Raw genomic sequence first — 21088 nt, 5'->3', positions numbered from 1 at the left:
ATAAACATGTTTACGATACTCTGATATACATCGTTGACGGAAATGTTATCATATTCTAGTACTACGAACTTATATTTAACTGTTGTATATTTCATGAAAATTTATAATGTCGAATTTTATTTTAGAATGAATCAAGTATAGTCGAATAACATTTTCCGTAGTTGTTAAAATGCCATCATAGGACATTCTACTTTTAATATTGTTGAATATTGTTGAATATTTTGAACAAGTTTCCAAGAATTTTCATGTCGAACGCAGTGCAATTTCTTTCTTAGTTTTCCAAAAGCATTCATTGCTTAGGACACTTTTTGAGATAACACGTTCAAACGTTTGTTTCGTGCGGACCGAAACTATTATACGCCGCGTTTGGTGCTAATTACAAACGGGGTAAGCGCGCTTGCCGTCGATGCTGTTGCGCGCTCGCGGTTCGCATTCGTAGCGTCGAGCGATAACAAGTGCACGAAAATCGTTTCAAAGCGTGAGTACGCAAAGACAATAGTGGCAACGGTCGTCGATTCTATCTTAACCTCATTTTGTAACTGTATAAAGGCGGTCAAAACTTTAGCGACGGCAAAATTGCCAGTGCCGTGCGACGTCGCGGAACCGCGAGTTTCACGACCGATATACAATTGTCCGAATGTGTGCTGGAACTACATGACGCGGCCAGGTACAATGTCGGCCTTGCATCACCTTGGTACACATTGCGTTTGACACACCGCCTATTATTGGCCGTGCGCGCATAATAAGCTTCTGGGCAAACTGTCCGCTTTACTTTCCGCCCGCGGAGATGTAAGATCCCGTGTATGGTCCGAGGTCCGGGGGACCACATTGTGGAGCCGGAATTGGTTACACGATTATCGATCTCCGGCGCCGTGTTATGTGCATTCGATTATAGGGAAACGCGACGCAGCGCGGAGCAGATTGTAATCGAGTTCGTGACAATTTCCCGCTAATATTTTGCATACTAATCTTTTTGTTTTGTTATCCCGTGTTTCGCGGTGATTGATTTATATTACGCGCGTGAAGATTTACGCTGGGCTTGTTTGAACTATGTTTGCACATGTATATACCACGTAGCTTTCGCGATATCGTGCGTTATGATTAATTTATGTATGTACAATTAATTACATGATTAACGTAATTAAATTTTAAAACCAAATTAAGTCAAAATAAGCTGGAACACGAAGCATATGTCGACTTCAAATCCGTAAAAGAAATTGCATTTAAATTCGACGCAATAATACCTGTTCTATGTGTTTATTTGTTAATTCGACGTTCAATATATAAGTATAGTAAGAAAACAATTAAATCTTTTCGAGCGCACTTATAATGGATACTCCTGCAAGTGCCATGAAGTTTCTTATTACCTTTCCGATAATAAGTTAATCTGTCTCAGCTTGAAAATAGATAGCACTCGACCGTAATTAGGCAATTAGATGGTAATTAGCGTGACGCTAATCGTAATTACACCCGCATTCTGTTCTGTTTCCAGACTCCTCCAGTCGTATGAACGGAAGGCACATACGTACTCTCGAAGAGCAGCGGCGCGGCGGCTAATAACAGGTAAACGCTCTTTACAAGTATATACCGGGTGTGCCGAAAGTTGCTTGACGACAGACACAAATTTTGACGTGTAACTTCAGCTCGTTCCCCCGCGCGTGATCCGTGATCCGAGTAATCAAACTTCGATACGTTTTACTCGCGTTACATGAACTTTATCATCATATACATCCCAGCTGTTGGAGTTCGAGAAAGTAAATAAACCCTAACACGAAATAATGTTTCCCCTCCATACATGCAGCGACACGTTTCGTAGGATACGCAACCGAAATTCGCCGAGAATATGAAGCAAACGTCGTTGTTATGGAAATAACAAATTTGCTTTACATAAAAAGATAGGGAATTCTTGCTAATCCTAATGCCGCGCGATTCTTACTGTTTATTGGCAACTTGGACGTTGATTCAGATCCCATTACTCATTTCATCAGAATAATGAAAGTAACATCCGCTAGTCTCTCTTCCGAAGAGAATCGCAGCAACAAAAACGGCGGTATAAACGGGAATGATTAATCTTTATTACACGCTGCTGTGACTTTCTCAAGGCAGCGTCTTCACCATTCGTCGATAAGAGATAACAATGAGAAGCCTGAGAAACAATTGTCTTCCTATTGGGGAGAGGAGGGGAAAAAAGGGGTAACGAGGATCCGAAGCGAGCTCCGGTAGCAACGGTTCTAATTAACGAGACCGTATAGCGGCGACACAAAGGAGGAGGAAATGAAGAATCGTTCGCTGCCGATTCGTTCCGCGTATCGAGAATTGTAGATAAAGTCGCTCCTTCCTCTGCTGCATTCAGCATCCCCGTTTCTTAACTTTCTTACTTTTATTCTCTTCCTTTTGTCCTCTTTTTAGGCATTAGAAGATTAGATGGGAATAAGCCGATAGTACTTAAAAGAATTGATTTTCATTGATTGATAAAATAGTTTATATTATTGATAGCGTTATTAACGATCGCACTACAGAGCGATTCATTTGATCAATCGGGCATTATTTGATCAATTAACGAAAACTTAAGGATGTTCGTAAAAAATTGAATTTTTTAAATTTATTATCTGTTATCGATTTATTATCGAATACTTTAATATTTTTTTATTGGTACAATATCATTTAAAATGCTTTTACATTTTTAACAATATGTAAGTGCTACTAATACATGCTAATAGGTCAAACTAAAATAACTAATTAAATTTATTGTATACATTTTATGTCTATTTGAGATAATCTGTTATTCGATAACTGCATCTCAGAACTTTTTGATCTAATTTTTTGGTCATGTATCTGAGATATTTTAAAACATGTTTGTTGCTTAAGTCTTACAATCCAAACTAAAAGCTATTATAGTTATTGTCGCTTTTTCTTGACTATTAACTCGTTCGCATTTGAGATTACTTTCACGACATCGCGATGATAACGGATCGAATGACACAGATTGATTGATATTCATAATGAGTCGCTGTGAAAGGGAGAGCCCAAGGGACCCGATTTTTTCATTACGCACAATAACGGATGCCGATCAAGCCGGTCACGCGATCGATCGACCTGTCGCGCTTTCACGGCGTCGGACGTCGGCCGGCCATTTAACGGCGGAATTATGGCGTCGGGCATTACGGCTCTTATTGCGCCTCGGACACAGTATATAGTACATCAAAAGTACATGCGCCACCTTTTTTCAACTGCTCGTAGCAAGTGCTTAGAACGTTCCGAGTGCAGGATAAACTATCTCGCTTATTTACGACGGCGTTGAAACATTCAAGTTGAGAGGGAATATATACATGAAGAAACGCCCGCAAAAATTGGATAAGAAAGATAGCTCTTAATTGTAGCAACATGTCCGTCGTGGTATAAAGTTTGTAATTAATTTCGTTACAAGGTATTGCTTTAACAGAATCATTCTTACATAAAAAGTTGTCATGCGCCAGTTTCATCTAGTTTTGACAGGTCGATTAATTTTTACACATCAAGACATATTTCATTTTTATATTTTAATTATTAATTATTCACAATTTATATTAAATATTCTCAGTAAAACGAAGCTTAATTCAGAAAATATCAATTATTGTTATACTGATACTGACAATGAGACCACGTGATTATATATTACGATATTAAGAATTACATGTTAGATTCTTCTATTTCAACTATACACAGTAAAAAATTTTGTGTACCAAATGTCAATGAAAGTCCACTCTAAATTTTGTGTTAAAATAACTCATTCATCGTGTTACTTGTTGACACGATTAAGTTATTTTTACATTATTGTAAACATACATTGTAAAAAATGTCGATATAACATTTCTAAATGTCAACAAGTAACGCGATAAATGAGTTATTTTAACACAAAATTTAGAGTGGACTTTCATTAACATTAAATTTTTTACTGTGTATTACCCTATTTTTCTAAGATGGAAAATTCAGTTATGAATTCGAATGTGTTCAACGAAGTTTACTTTAATGTTCGGTCCCCCAGGCGCTAGGAATCTGATGGGTTCGCAATATTTATCGCGGCCGACAGATACGCGCGCCCAGGGTACGAATAATACAGAACCGCCACGAGGCACCCTGGGTGACAAAGTTATCGTCGTTCTGTAAGTGGCGCGAACTGCACCTTCGTTGCGTTATGAATGCTCGCAATTCTCCGTCCTAGATACTCAGGAGATACTCGGTGATTTGTGCGTTTCCTCCCGTTGCGCTTTTATTCCCTTCGGGAAGTCTCGAATCGCATTCATAACTGCCCGGAAAAATCGCCGGATCTGCAAACTCGTAGATCAATCACATTCGTCCCGCCTTCGAAGTCGCCTGGTTGTCGAATGCGACATCCTAAACGCATTTGTTGAAATTCCGCGTGCATTATTCGCAATTCGCTTGAAAATTTCATTTTTTTTTCCAAAGATGGATGAAACGTAACGCGAATCGCAGTTATTATTTCGATATCACTATCTTTATTTATAATTTATTTATATGATCATAAAATAAGCATAAATTCACTAGTTATAATAGGTATTCCTTACTAACGCAACGGTGACATACATGAAGAATATTAATTTATTAAAAATACTTCTTGAAAGATTTATAACATTAAATTATGATTATGCCAAAGCAGTTGCTGCAAATAACTGACGTAAAGAAGCGTGTGGAGGCTCTTATTAGTCAAAACTTTGAGAGGACTGAAGGCTAGGAGAACCTTGTGTGTTAACCGAGACTTCCCTGGAGTCCGAGTTATGCTCGAGATATTTAAGTTAATGCATTCGGGCTCTTCTTTCAGCTATACAAGCCGTCTCTCTTGCCTTCCCTCGCGCTCCTTTCGCATGGCCTTCCAAGATGGATGTGCCCAAGAGTGCACGGTATAAGATCCGCCCTAGGAAGTCCTGCTTGCTTTATATTAAACCCCGATTTTACGTGAACGTAATCATAAAGATAAAGATGCGTAAACCGTTGTATAAAGGAGCTCTTCCTTCGTCATTCGACTCGCGGCGCCTCTTCCTGTGAGAACCAGAACTGTGCGATCGTTAAATTGATCCTCCTTTCAACGCGAGCGTCGTTTTATGCGACACGTAACTCCCGGTCGACGAGAGGCCGAGTCCCATCGTCGCGATAGCGATTACTATTGTCGTTGGATATATACGCCACTCGTATTACTGTCGCTATGTAATTGTCGACCGAGCGAAACGATACCGTGTGAACGGTGAAATAGTTCCCGATTATATGCGCGCCCTCCGGTCCGGCTATTTTATTCATAATTTTGTTCCTGCACTACGTTACAGAATATTCGCCTGCGGTCGGTTGGCACTGACGTGAGTTTCCACGATTCTCTAAGCCCTATGGAATATGACGCTGTTTCTAATTTAATATCTGTAAAGGCCGCTGGAGTCTGATAGTCACGCAAATATTGTACATTTAGCTTAGAAGTTTGTAATGCGTGTGTGCATGTATATACAGGTTCAGACGACATGAAAAATGAAGTAATGTTTGCTATAATGTATTGAAAAAAGACTGCAAAATAGTAGACTGTGCTTAATTTAAAAAGAATAGTCGAACATGATAATATATCATAATAAGAAAGTTATCGTCTCTCCTTTCTAGAATAATCATTCTTTCGTTAATTTTTCTAATAAAGATAAGAAAAATGAAGGTGGAATGGAGGAGAAAGAGGGATCACGGCTATTTCTTTAGGTAATAAAAGTAATCTCTCAAATTATATGAAAAAGTCCTTTGATAAGCGGGGATAAGAAAAATCAAGGTCTAGATTATACTGATTTCATTATCATTATCTTTGTAATTTTATTTCGTCGTAGTGATCTGTAATAATTAGTTTCATTCTTATACTTCAAGAAAAGGACATTAATTTATAGTTTACTTAGATATTAAGGATCAGAGTAGACGGTTGTTCGGAAATGGTAGTATATCCTTTCGATTGAAGTCAATGAGTAGTGAGATAGAAGGTAATCAAGCACGCCATTGAAACAGTTCAGTTGATATCCGGCATTTTGATTTAAAAAACACATGAGTCAAACTGATCGGGATCTTTCATCAGGATGCTTCATAGTTTTAATTAAATATCCGTTTAATTAGTCTTTCTGATTTTTAATCGGTTTACTAATAATAGTCTCTCCCTTTTCCTCCCTCCCTCCCTCCCTCCCCCCTCTCTCTCTCTCGAGCTCAAGCTTGCGCGCATGCAGCTTGCGATCAGGTTCAGATTAGCCGTAGAGTGATTCTAGATAGTATCTTCATTATCTCGAGATTAACTCAATGCGCCAAGCTTATTCCCTATTAAAGCTGTGTGCATTGAATAGTAGAACGTTTCGCAGAGACGCATTAATTAATAAATTAATGTTATAAACGATGAATTTAATATTTGATGGAATTAATTGTTATACAGACATTATTTGAATTTATTTCCGCATATGTTATGAATGGGTAACAATACATAAATAAATAGAAACGAGATATAATATCTAGTATATTAAGAGAATGTCTTTAATAAGAGATAAATCAATCAGTGAAAAATTGGTAATTGTCATAACCTGATGGTCCTGGAGTATTCGAAATACGGAATGCGTTATGACAGGCCACTCTGCCATCTGGATGTAATATACATCAACAAAGCTGGTCTCTCCTCCGGTGAGATTGATATGGCAAGTCCATGTTTCCAAATTAGCTGCGTATTTGGCACTAGAGTGACGTTGACTAGCAGGTTCCCGGAATAATCTACGATCTTATATACGTGTCAATCTATTATCTTATGTACGGTAATAATTGTTATGGATCGTCGGAAACTTTCCATCTCGGACAGGCAAATATATCTTATGATTTAATATTTTCCCGGACCGTGACGCGCTCTATTTCTTAATTCTTCAATGAGTTCGTAAATAAAGACTGTTCTCTGCGTTCAGCTGGCAGGTGAAAACTTCGCGTTTCCAATACTTTGATATTTTTCCATTAACCTAGATTTGGATATAAAGAGTATGAGAACATTATATAACAATTGACGAACATTGTTCATCTCTGCTTCACAAGAGGAGATCGTCAAGTATTTATCTTAAGAAGATTATCTTAAGAAGAGCTGGATTTTTCTCATTTAGCGCAATAAATAGTTTCAAAAGAAATCTTCGCTCGCAATCTTCCGTTTATTGAGAAAAAATATTGCGAAAAAAGTTTATATCTCTATACATATCACTTCTGACAGAGATATTTTTTATTTATGTTTATTATGTGTTTATCTTCTTCTAAATATGATAATATCATTTTCTTTTTACAATTATATAAACTTAAAAAATATAATTATTATTATTTTGTATTTTCTGTTATGTGCGAAACACCTGACGATTATGTAACAATTACTAACATCGCAAGAACTAAAAAGCTAAAAAGTATACATTTTATTATATTTATGTTACACTTTGAAATGTGGAAATATTTAATATATTAATGCAATATTTAGTCAATCGTTAATATTTAGTTAATATTGATATATGTATAGTATTTGCCATAACGAGAACGCTCACTTCTTATATCGTGACACGACAGGCGGGTGAGGAAATAATCCAATATTTTTTATATAATGTCGTTTTCGTTTTGTCTTTTCTATTATTTTCGCGTCTGAAAGATAATGATGCGCGCAATATATCAAAATTTGCGCATGCGGTTTACCACAAATGTCGTTGATGACGTAAATTGCAGCTGCAGTTTCATTGACAGCCCGGAAATTTCGGTGGCGTACTCAGTGCATATACATACACATCCACATAGTACTACACGAAAGTGAAACTCGGTCGTACCGCGGTTTACTCCCGTTCTAATCTTCTAATTGCGTTTCCTGACGTACGTCAGTGGAAGTTCGGCGCGATATACTTTATCAGTTTTGTAATGAATTCCGAGGGGGACAGAAATACGTATATCGTATTCGCAAAATGCATTATTATTTCAGTTTTCAATCCCCTAAAGGGGGACGGGCTTAACCGGATTCATCAGCGAAAGCTGATGCGCGTTCATCGGATAATTCCGAAATTGATTTATGGCGAAATAAATTCTCCCAAATTTTTAAGCTCGCAACGAAATTTCGACGAACACGCCGTTCGTCGAGTCGCTTGACAAACGGAATTGTAAACCCAAATATTGATTGGAATATTGTGAGAAATCAGAGGACGGGAACAATGGCGATACGTGGTTTGAGAATTTAAAACTGCAGTATTGTGCGAAACGATATATTGTTACGCGCGTTTCGACACTTTTGGTGAAATGTTGCATGAATTTTTTATGTTAAAAGTCGGAATTTCTTTTACGAGGTACGGCCCAACGAAATCCTAACTTTCACTTGATATTGCGTGTTTTAACGGACCATATTTTTACCGTATCGTTGAACGAGAATTTCTGCCAATCAGCGATGCTGTGCTTCTTGTCGTTTTATGATATCCCACGCTAATGTTTGCGCTGTTATCATCGACGACGTGTTATTTAATTTCCATTCGACAGAGCAGCATTTGAAATTTTTATTCCGTGCTGATAAAAAGCCTTAATTTTAAATGGAAATCTCTGTTAACGAAATTCAAATAATTCTCGAACTGCATCTCATTATAGAAGTTGAATATTATCAAAAATTATCACGATCCTGAACCACGGTCTGCTACTAGGAAAATTTGCCCGTGGGAAAATTTGAACTGGATATACGTAATTTAAGCAGTTTTTACTTATACATTGCAGACAAACAAAACTAATTTCGCAATCTTGTTTTTGTCAATAATACAAATTTAGAAGACTTACTACTATGTAATATGTTAAAGATATTAGAGGATCAAAATTATATTTTAAACGCGGGTCAAATTTAATTTAGAAAAGTAATAAATTTTTGTACAAATATCACTATAATTATGCGGCTTCTTTGATGAGAAATGATATATATTAATTAAAAATTGTCGAGCTAAGAAGAGTTTATTGATATTTTAGGAAGACACAAAGCATACATTTGACATGAAATAATTATTCATTACGTAATTAAAAAATGTAACACTATACATATTTTTATGACAACATTTCTTCTATATAACTCGATTGGCAGAAGAGTTTTTCGTACAACGCTCTATCATATAATTGTCTCGATACTCTTCACACCGAAGAGAAAAACGTTACCGAATTATTTCATCTGTCACATCCACATTCTTTCTCAAGGACACGTGAAAACGAACGACTGACAGGGGAAAGGAGAAGGTAACTGAGCGATTGCTGTAATTTATGGCGTTGTTACGTCGGCTCAGCCCCAAAAATACGTCCTCGGTACGTAATGAGGTTGTATACGAAGAAGAAGCTCCATGCTAAATCTCCTGTCGCAGCTCGCATTACTTATTCCGTTCGCAACTACGAGAACACTCGAGGCGTCGCCGAGGGAACGCGTGTGTTTTTTCACCGCGCGCGCGATCTCGTGTCTCCTTCGCCGTTCTTTTTACGAACTTCCACTTGCGGTTCCTTCGCCTTCGACAAACCCGGTCCTGTTTGCACGAGCAATTCTCTCGCGTCGGGTCTCTCTTTCTCCGGCGGGAGCCGAATGTCAACCGCGCTGCGTCAACAGTGAGCCCCATCGGAGGATCTCGGCGGAATCGTAAACACATCCGTTCCCTGTTCACATGCGATTTTTCGCCCGTGTCCGCCAGGATTCCGGGTGCTTAATAAGAATTTCTGCTCGTACACGACCGAGCTTCGAATGGGGTTGCGCATTGAGAATTTAGGATTAAGAAAGCGGTAATGCATGGCGCATGTGGCGGTTCTTCTCTTTAATTTATTTAGCCTGTGTAAATAGCCTCTACGTAACACCAACCAACGGCGATGGTCCCTAACGTGTTATCTTTTATCCGTTCTTTACCCGTTCAAGCTTAAGCAAAACGTGGATAATAAATAACCGTAAAAGGAGGAAAATAGTATATTAAAATAAAGAAATAGGCTAGAAGAAAATTATTTATTATATATATATTTATATAAGTATAGTTTTATATATTTAGCAGCATTTGAATTAGTTGCATAGTACATAAAATGTTATGAAGAACAGAATTTATGCTCTAATTGGAAAATAGCGAAAGAGAACGCTGTGCATTTTTATAATTTATTTGTGACTATTGATTGTTTCTCGCCTATATAGTTCCTGAAAAATTCAATGGATATTTTTGCTCGCTGCATGACCCCATTATTTGCATTCTAACCGGCTAGAAAAATGGTTAAACTGTTGTTGGAATTATTTTGTAGTGCGTTTGACGATTATATTTCTGCAGTGTTCTTAAAGGAGGGGGTTAAATGAGTGTTAATTTCAACTGTCGTTATTGCGTAGAATGGGAAGTTTCTGTCGTTTCGCGCCAACTCTGTGCATTATACTTCTGCAAATGGTAGTTTCGTACATTGGATATTACAAATACGCTTCTCTCTTACTCTGTCTCTCTCTTTCTCTCAGCTTAGAGAAACTGCAATTCGCACGAGGCGAATCTACCGAAGGAACCGCGATTATTTCAGACGAAATTGCGTATCCTGCTACCTGCGGAAAGTCATTCTCCGTGAATTATATATCCAGCTCGCAGCGTAAGCGTAATGAGGGGCAATTTAAAACGTGGAAAGAGCGAACTTATAATCAACGCATCTCGGCTTTTAATTAATAGAACTTCGTCTCTGGGCATCCCCAGACGCCCATATTTGCGCGAAGATGCGTCGGGGAGAGTAAGCGGGTGCGCGAATCTACTCTTCCGGAGAAACTCGTTTAGGTCTACGCGTTTCGGTGTAGAGGTCCGAAGTTTCCATTACGCTTTACTCGCCGAAAAGCTTCCCTGTCCCGTAACTTCAAAGGGATTTCGAAACTTTTTGTCAAGCGGGTTGGCGTTATTTCTCTGTTAGCTGGTTGGAACCGTTCGTTCCAAAGCGTGCGATGTAAAAGTAATTTAGGGAGCCCGCTCGTTCCGTTGCCCGGCCCGTGTATATTTATGAAGTAGTTTGTAACTGCGCGGGATATATACACGGTATATTGGAAATAACTTTGATCTAACTATCTAACAGACTGAGAATCGCGCGGGCGGATAATTTCAACAGCGCTGTCTCTTTGCGCGATTTCTATCACTTCTGTAATCTTGACAAATCCTTTGCCACTGGGCGAAAATTCACAATACAATCTCTCATCTACGCGAACGCCACTGTTTAACACTCTCTTCGCAAATAGAGGTTGATTTCGAATCTGGGATAGCTCTTTCAGGGAGGGCTCTCGAAATAAATTTTCGGTTCCTGAGATAATTTTTATACTTTAATATATACACATACGTGGTTATTGAGACTTATTTCTGTAACTACGTATGAAACAGTAGAATTATATATTTTTCAAAGATAGAACCGTGATACTTATCAGTTTCTAATTATTACGTGTTCATAAGTTGTTTATATGTATATCACAAGATTGTTGAACATACTAATTATTTTTTATATTTGCCCAACTTCTCAGCATTCCTTTGTTTCCAACGAGGCACAATCGATATATGATAACTTCGTTACATTTTCTCACGCTTGCGTTTTCGCCGATCAAAACTTTAGAACTTGCTTCGTATCGAGAACAGCTTGATCGAAGTTTCAAAGAAATTTCTCAAGTGTTTGTCAAGCGTACAACGTTATTTCGAGGTGCTCGTGTGTTATTTCTTAGAAGTAGGATCGTTTCAAGGCGCGGGCTATCGCTGAAGCGATCGCTCGAAACACCTTGCATTACATAACTGTCCCAAAATAACACAAGAATGAAATTGTTTCTTTCCTTTATGCTTTTTTTTTATTTTATTGTATAACCTTACATTCCGCGCTATAAATGTTTTCGTAAGAAAATCTTTTCTCTTGTGCTTCCGTGACGTTTTAGATTTATTCTGAAAAACTCATACAACACTCATACAAGATACGCATACATTTTATCAGATTTCAATGCTACTCGCGATATTTTTGATCCCACGTCTAAGAATTGTCATTCGCTCGAGCCGGCGAAATACCACCGGGTCGATTCTGTTCTATATACCGCCTGCACGAGTTTCAAAGCCAACGTAAGGAGAGGCTTCCAACGCATGCTTGGCTGCTCACCCAGTATATGCAGCTGGTGGTGGTAGCTCGAAGCCATGGCACGTAAAATCTTTATTTTTGTTGGAAAACAGGAAGCGCGAAAACGAACACGTCTCGAGACCTAGTGGAGCTCTATCAGATGCGGATACGTTTATTCATCCACACTTGCAGGTTGTTCGTTATTTGAACTCGGAGATTCCCTAACAGGATAGTCCTTAAAATAAGAGCTCATAAGTTCCTGATAACGCGTCCACATTCACGCGTCCACTTTTTACGGGTAGCTCGGCAAATAGGGCGCTCAAAAAACAATTAAGTTGATCTTAACTTCTGCTCATCAAGATTTACATTGAAAGTCTCAATGTTGAAACTTTCAAGATCGCGAGCAAAGTTAACGTTTGATGAAACTTTAGTTAAATAAAAAGGGGTTCGGTTCTCTCTCTGTTTCTCTCTCGTCCCACTTATCGCAAACGGATTCTTAGCCGAGCAAGATATATGTACGAAACGCTTCGTAATTTATCCAATTGTTCGACGTGAAATTTTCTCTTATCGTAGTAGAACGCCAGTTCCTTCGTCAGTCATTCTCGCTATCCCGACGTCGATGAAAAATGTATTTAACGGACGTTCGTACGTCTATATTCGCAGAACGCTTGGAAACCCCGAGGCGTTGTCGTCGCTGGTAAAAAGTTTATTTCCGGCCGCGACGAACGGAAACTTGGAAATGAAAAGGCTCCGAGACAAAATTTCACGTCACCGCCAGGGACTCACTTATTCATTGCATCACGTCGTTCGCGCGTTCCCGCGACATTCGGGATGCGAAACTGAAGTCTCGTGACATATGGAGCGTACATTGTTGTCGTCTTCCTCGTGTGCTACCTTGCGAAACGAAGTTTTTTGCCGATTTATTATTGCACGAAAAATAAATGAATATAATATGATCTAAAATACAGAAACTTCTGATTACAAAATTCTATGGTGAATCTAAAATCTACAATCTGTGTGTGTGAAGTAACATGTAAAGCAAGCCCTAAATTCACAGAATGTTGTTGGATCCCTGACAAACTGCTTTGCCTACTGCTGTGCGTGTTCTGTCTGCAACAATGCTTGTTGCAAGCTACCTGGTTGTCTGCTTTCACTGATAGATCTCGTGCTGTTTTGTGCGTGTCTCGTTACATGCAACAAACGTAAGGTTCTAGCACAGGAATCGTTTGTATTTCGCAAGAAATTTTCAGAAATTGCACAAGTCTGGAATACGAAAATAACTTTTATATAACCTTTTATCCTCGCTGACATTTGTTGCCATAAAGAAAATCATTTTACAAAAGCTTTTTACGAAATGCGCAGTAATAAAGAAATTTGTATCTCTTATTTTAGCTATATAGCGTTGAGCTACAACATTGAAGAGACTTTTAATAGTTTTGTTCTTTCTTCATACCTATATATCTTAACTTTATCCGTTATTTGATAAATGGAGTGGGATAGTTTTATAGGTACTCGTGTGCAATCAAAAAGTTAAGTTCTAAGAATGTTGATATTTTGATTAAATTTGATTATTTTATATCTTTGGCGCGTTCCGCGTCGACTCCCTTTTCCGGGAAATACTCAAGAAAGAGTAAGACTTTAGCCTAGTTACAACGTTATTTCACGGTGGCCGCTTCCGTTGTTTGTAGCCGGTGTAGCCAATAAGTTTACCTGCTAAGGAGGACGTTTTAACTCCCCTCGAAGTCGCGACCGCGTTAAAAGAGTTAGTGTGCTGGTGCCGATCTTCGTCGGTCTTACTTTGTACGTGAAGTTAGAACCGAGGGAGAACCGCGCCACGTGCATAAGAAGCCCCATTTTACTCCGTCCGTCGCTGGCGCACAGCTAACACAGAAATGAACGCGTTTTACAATGCAACTTGTTTATGAGCTGTTTTACAAGCGGTTACGCTCGTTTTTTTTTCCATAACGACATCCGTTTGCACACCGGTATAACTCAAAATCACTTCTTTGAAAACTATGATGTGACAGCTTGGTTACAGCTGTAAGAGTGAGAATACAATGTGTGATGTAAACTCTTTTATGTAACCTTTCCAACAAGATGCGTTGGCATGAAAAAATTTAAATAAATATATCTAGTTATGTTGCAAAGAGTACCATATACACGACACATCATATAATTTTTCACAAGAATTAAAGTTATATCTTACACAATTAATTTTTAGAATGTGATATCGTATTATATTACATTTTTTGCTCTTATTTTTAATTTTTTTACATGATCTGTAACTTTTTGAATATGATTTAAATTCAATTAGTCTGATTTTTTGTTATTTCTTTGCGTTGTTTTTAGCACTTTAGATTTTCGTAAAATTATATCTCGCGTTTTAAGTATTCAATAATTCTTTGCAGTATCCAAAAAATCGTGATGTTACATTTTTAGGAATAATGCTTTAAAAAATAATAGAGGTAATAGTAATTTATTAATGCATATAGACTAAAAAGAAGATTTAATGCTATAGTTTTCCACGTTTTCTCCATACACGTGTTTTAATTTTTGACGTTACGCGATCAACAATTATGTACGTTTTTTTTGCTACTAACATCATAATCCAATATAGCTGTAACGGCGAGTCAGTAAAAATTTAATCGATTTTTCTTCTCGGCTATTCAAATATTCATTAAGCTAACGTTACGTTTTCCAGACTCTGCTCTCCGAGCAATGCGAGCGAGCTCGATACAACGAAATTTCGCGAGCCCTCTGCGTGTACATGTACCCGCGATCTGTATTCCTCTGTGTCCGCGTGGCCCCGCGTGTATCCTGCCAGGGGTCGAGTGCTCGAAATACGGATATCCGGCCGCGCATCGAGCCAAACTAAACTCGAACGGCATTAGAGTCGGTGGCAGCGTTAAACGGTACGGCTGGCACCTTCGCGTGACCGCAGCCAGGCTGAACTGAGCCGAGCTGAGCGAAGCTGAGCTGGGCCGAGCCAAGCCGAGCCGAGCCGCGCGATTTGATTTATGAATCAGCGTCTCGTCAGTAGCTGGGTATCCCGACAAGTTAGTGACGGGTCAGTTATGGTTCACCGTGGTGGTGGTGGAGCTTATAGACGCGCGCACGCTACACGGTGATGTAACTAGTCCATACTCCTTCGCCCGCGAACCAGTCTGCCCCCTCGATTACGGATGCGGACCCCTCCGGCTAACAAGCCATTCGAACTTTGCCGCAGCACCCGCCTCGGGGAAACCCCGTGGCCTCTTCTCTCCTGATAGAGTACGAAACTTACTTGTCTTCTCCTCCTCCTCCCCCTCCTCCTCCTCTACCTTCTTCTTCTTCTCCTATCAACCCTCGCGCTCGTCCTCTATATAGACAACATGACACCCGTTTATCCGTGCGCGCCCTCACAGACAACGTCTCTCTTCCTCTCTGTCTGTACAGCGCATGACGCGTGGAGAGCCGAGTTATTCGAGGGTGATGGATTGTTTGATTAGTATTAGCTCGGCCCGAGCCGAGCGACACCGCGTGGCACCGCGCTATCCTTATCAGCGTGATCGAATTAAGACTTGATTGTTGACGCATATGTTGAAGAAAATTTCATTGTATCGCGAGATATCATTTCTCTCGTTCTTTTTTTGTTGCATGGTCTATCTTCACGTTATGTAGTACGCAGATAAATTCTAATCTTTTATTGCGAGGAGATTCTAAAGAAAAACGAGGATTTTTTAGTCAATATCTGGGACAATAATGCTTTTTATGTAGAATGTAACACAAAATCGAATTTAATTTATCGTGTCACACACACAGGTATATGTTTAGAAATATAGGTTTCTCAAGAAATCTGTTGATTTCGGACAATGTTCTTAATTGTGACAAAAATATCTGCATTCCGAGCAACGTCATAAGATTCAAATTCGGGGCCGGAATTCGCCACTTGACTTAACCGTGTTACACCTTAATTAAAGTTCTGCATTTCGATGTTAAGGGATGGCTGTCTTCCCGATTGCTAGTGGACGCCTCCGGCTAACAAGCTATTCCAAGTTTATTGCTGTATCATGGAGAAACCACCGAGAGGTCTTCTCTCCTGATACAACACTCTCTGTTGCTCGCTATATAACCGGCTCAATGCTACTTTATCAGACCGCGTATAACCTCTTTGTCCCGATGCCAGTCGGCTTCTTTGAACAGTAATATAGGCAACATTTGTGTTTACAAGATTGCATTATTGTTGCTTTTCGCATATCTTTTGAAGAAATGAGAGGGACACATAGAGATGATACAAAAGAACATAAGAGAAACTCATTTCCCGCGTTTTCTTTTCGCTTAGGTTAGTCCTACTTTTTGTAGGAGTGTAATATAAAAAGAATATATCAAATTCTCTTTTTCTTTTTTATAAAATATAGAGATTACCTCCTTTGGATATTTACAAGAATAATTAAGTCACGGTAAATGTATTATTATAAATCGGTTAATAATTCTGTAATTGTGTAAATTTAAGAACATCCGCCTCTTCGACGTTTGGCGTTATATTACATGCAGTTAAGGCTTCTGGGTACTCGTCGCGGCTATGTTGGAATCTGACGTCAGAAGCGAGAAATGACACGTTAAAAATTCTTGCATGGTATTTCAAAGTAAAAAGATATTTGCTTGTTAAAATAACACTACAGATCACTTCAGCACATTCCAAAAATACTCCGAGTTGCATCCTTTTCCCTTGACAGTTATTAAACATTAGAAACGATGCAGGCTTATGAGGTGCATGACTAGGTTTCGTATTACATTCATTTTACGGCTGTTTATTAACTTTCAAGAGAAAGGGGTAGACTTAACTTGAACTCGGAGTATTTTTGAAGTGTGCTGAAGTGATCTGAAGTGTTATTTTATGCAAATATGTACCTTTTTATTTGGAAATGCCGTGCAAGAATTCTCAACGTGTCAAATCTCAACGTTTCTCGCTTCTGACGTCACATCTCACGAGATGTCGGGAAAGAGCCCAGGAGCCTTAAGCCGGAAATATTTCTGCAAAAAGAAAAGGAAAATGCGTACTCTGACTTGATAATTGCATTATCCGATCATGAGGCGCGTCTGGAAATATTGATGGCCGCACAGCTTTTTGCACAATTAAAAAAAGCAATATTCTATGCACACTCAATTTGCGCGCTCGCGGGAATTCACCGGCATACGGTTGCAAATTCGCGGGTAATTACCGCGTGAAGTACCGCTAGCCAAACATCACGTAGTCTTTAGCGGATGTATCGTGCGATGCGCGTCCTGCATTTTTAAAGCCGTGATTGCGCGGGGGAAAATGCACTAGCTACCAGGGAAGTTCTTCGTTCGGCTTGCATTTCACGATTTTTCGCATTTTCTCATTGTTCTGTACCAACGAGTTTCTATCACCTTCTACATACTTCACCGGATTATCCGCGAAAAAATATTTTTCGTGTTTTATTTATCCGTCCGGATAAGTCCGACGAAAAAAAAGACTCGTTAACATTTTACTACAAAAGAGTATAGACACTTTTTTCACAAGAGTAAATTGCGTAAAAAGAGATTCGTATTTTGTTTGGCTGATACGTTGTACACGAATTTAATGCGAAATTTTTAGTTGCGCTTTTCTCCCTGGATTTTTTAAAGATCATCAGATTTTCACGTAAAAAAAATATTAATATAAATGTAACTGTAAAGAATTTTCTGCGAAAAATTATGTAAAAGAAAGTTAAGAATATTCTTATATAAAATGATTTAGGCATATGATATACATATTCTAATTATAGTTAATACATAATGTGTCAATTACGTAATGAATTTTAATATCTTCTCAGTCCTGATTATACTTTCGACAAGAAAATGCAAGTCATTGTAGTCTTGATGCTCAGTTATTAAATAACTATCAAGAATATAAGTTAATGTTACAGCAAAAGAGCGCTGGATCTTTTATGTACAGCTTCTTTAGTCTTTGTACGACTTCGTGATTCCTATATAGTAACTACCAGAAAGTTCTATATTTAATTAGTATGCGAGTTGTGCTCGACTCACAGAAAAATTCTTTTGAAAGCGCGCGAATTTGCGGACATTGATAAATACAGATATATCAGATGACTCGGCCGTCCTATATTTCATTTCTCGTGCCCTTTCACTTTACTCGTTGATATTACCCATCAGCTAATATTGCTCGCGACTTGAATTATTAATTTAATGAAATGACGCGAAAATCCGTTTTTGTCGCTTTATCCGGATGTTTCCCAATTTTCGAAACGCGTACCGTGTGTGTGTACAAGTATATTATACTTTTATAACAACTTCCCGAGCGCGTCCCTCTGAACACTTTTACGCGCGAATACGACGCCGCGCGTCTCGCAACGACGAGTTCGCTCGTCGTTTTACTCTTGTCAATATACATATACGAAGAACCAGCCGGCGGCGATAACCGCGCACGTTCGTTTCCGCTAATGGAGTACTCGCGTGATTTCTTTTCCTTTTTCTTTGCCGCCGGCGAAACGAGGAACATTCGTAAAAGAGTACTGTGGAATCCGTGCGCGTTAGTAGAAGGATTAGGACATCGTACATTAAATAATTAAAGATCATTGCATCGCGGAAATCTTCTATTCTCGGGTCGAGATAAATTAACAGAATATAACTTTCCGCGATTGAAAACTTACATACATTCTTCTTCGATTTACGTGAATCTAAAACTCTTCTCCGCTTTACAAATATTAATTCAGTATTGACTATTTTTGAGATAATTTTTTAATAATTAAAAAAATTAAATCACGATCTTGAAAAAATAAATATAAAAATGGTTATAATTTTATAACTTTTTTAGTAATCTATTCTGAACACTTTACTGTGTTTATTTTGTAAAAGTTAATTTGACAAAAGTTTTATATGTATATTTAACCCTGAGAACCATTACAGTTTGCACTTTTATAAAAAAGTTGAAAACGTTCGTCATTATTCTAAATTTATATAACACTTTTCAATTAATTTTATCTGTTCTCTGTCTTGCGATACTTTTAGACGGTCAATAATGTAAATTTTAAGTAATTACTGACTGCTCTGCATGCTAATCGAGCAACTGGGTCAAGCGTTCGAAAGAATTTTTTACGTTCATGATGACGTCGCTACATCATGAATCTTCCATTTTTCAATTCCTCATTCTTCAATTTACTACGTTTTATCTATTACGAGACAATACTTATACATGATAGCGGTACGCTATGAAGGATAGTTATTTTTATACAATACACGCCGATTTTATATCATGATATTTTGATATCAAATTTATCAAATCTATCAATTTTATTTGACCATTTGCGGATTTCTGGTAGAATTGTTAAAAGTCTATTAAATTGCATTTCACTGATACGTTTACAATTGTAAAGCTAAAATGGAATGGCTGTCACTTTAATTACAGTAATGGACGTATCGAATTTCAAAATTGAATTTTTGTTAACTAAAACAACGAAAGGCTAACAATAGCAGAGATCGGTCTCTTCTAATTTACTGATTATCGCGTTCGAAGAATCGAATGAAAAATTCAGGGGAACAATTCTCCTACCTACATTTCTACTATGCGCTTCCGTTGCAAGCTGGCAAAACACATGTATCGCGTGGCAAAGTGCCGACTACGTTTCAGGTCGCGATCTGTGACGCGATCGGCAACGGTTCAAATGTGAGTCGCGCTCGCTTTTGAGAATAGAGCAACCAGAGTAATTCACGCCAATTAATCTCGCTCTTTGCGGCAAGACATGCCGACACATTGCAAACACGGTGGTACACATGCCGCGAAACTCTAATTGCATGAGCGCTGCGAGAACGGGAACTTTGCTACGTCGACCGTGTCGCCCGCGAACAATTGCGCTGTAGACGTTGTATTATTACCCACGGAATACGTCGCCGTAGAGATTATGAATCGATTATTCTCGATTAGATGTGGCCGGTAATAATGTACTCGGTAATACTACTCGGTTTTGACTTTGTATGTACTTTTGAGTACTGTGTGTGCTGAGAACAGGAGTAAAACGATATAATACTTAGCCAATTAGCTTAGTCTCTTAACTTCATTATAATCCGAAGCAATTAACGAAGTTAACTTATCTAAAAAGATTAAGAAGTCATCAAACTTTTTAAAATAAAAATAAACAATAGATAAAAGCAGATTATATATTTCTCACGTAATGTGTGAATCACATTATCATCGAATAATTATTGCGTGGAATTACGAATTCTAGAATTATTCTTTGCTAGTTGCATGCGGAAAAGTATATAATTCACGACAACATGTTCCAAGTTTGTTCTCTTCGCAGGTAAATCATTTTCCGCATCTTGTTCGTGCAAAAGTTATGTATTACGTTCTTATGTATTACGCGTCGGTGTTCTCAGACCTTCGTCTTCTTTCATGGTGTAAATATACGCGCGCGACAAATAATGTAGTTTTTACATTTTTGATATGATACTTGTACACCTGGATACAATTTGAAACTGTCGAGTCGTTTCGTTGAGCAAAATTTATTTCACACGATATACTTTTAAGTGATGATTTGTCATAATTATTACCATAATATTCCATATGCATTTACTCTAACATGCATTTTACTCTAACACACACACACATACAAAGGTTTGATTGCAAAGTTTGATATTTAATATATGTTAAATATAAAACGATATGCACAAATATGATATTTAATGAATATATTTATTTAAAATTAAAAATCATAGAAATTCCGAGAATTTAGAACACCCCAGATATATATGTTACGTCTATCTAAAGAGAAGTAGTACGATGTACTGCTTTTCAGGTATCTGATATACTCCATTTGCGATTTAATCATCCATATTCAAAGCACTGTGAGGGTGATAATCTCAAAGTATTTCGGTAATCAGCGAAATTTGCAGTTGCTTTGTGAGTCAACGATAATTATTGGCGGGGGGAAAGTCGTGATTGATCTTTGGTTGAGGTGGGGTATAAGCGAGAGAGAGTGAGATATAGGGGGAAGGGAGAGAA

General features: G+C 38.2%; 1 protein-coding gene and 1 long non-coding RNA gene across 11 annotated transcripts in view; one reads left to right on the top strand and one right to left on the bottom strand.

Annotated features, from left to right (window-relative positions):
* The window catches only part of LOC139822839 (uncharacterized), a 273173-nt gene that overhangs the window by 50799 nt on the left and 201286 nt on the right, over nt 1-21088 (top strand). For all 3 annotated transcript variants that reach the window (XR_011734617.1, XR_011734618.1, XR_011734616.1), the window contains exon 4: nt 1493-1563. This is a non-coding gene — a long non-coding RNA (uncharacterized lncRNA). The remainder of the gene's footprint in view (nt 1-1492; nt 1564-21088) is intronic.
* The window catches only part of Mp (collagen XV/XVIII-type protein multiplexin), a 214114-nt gene that overhangs the window by 48416 nt on the left and 144610 nt on the right, over nt 1-21088 (bottom strand). The gene's annotated exons all lie outside the window — the stretch shown is intronic.

This window comes from Temnothorax longispinosus, chromosome 12 (genome assembly GCF_030848805.1).
Source record: "Temnothorax longispinosus isolate EJ_2023e chromosome 12, Tlon_JGU_v1, whole genome shotgun sequence".
NCBI lineage: Eukaryota > Metazoa > Arthropoda > Insecta > Hymenoptera > Formicidae > Temnothorax > Temnothorax longispinosus.
The sequence above is the reverse complement of the archived record's forward strand: the minus strand, read 5'-3'. Positions and strand labels throughout refer to the sequence as shown.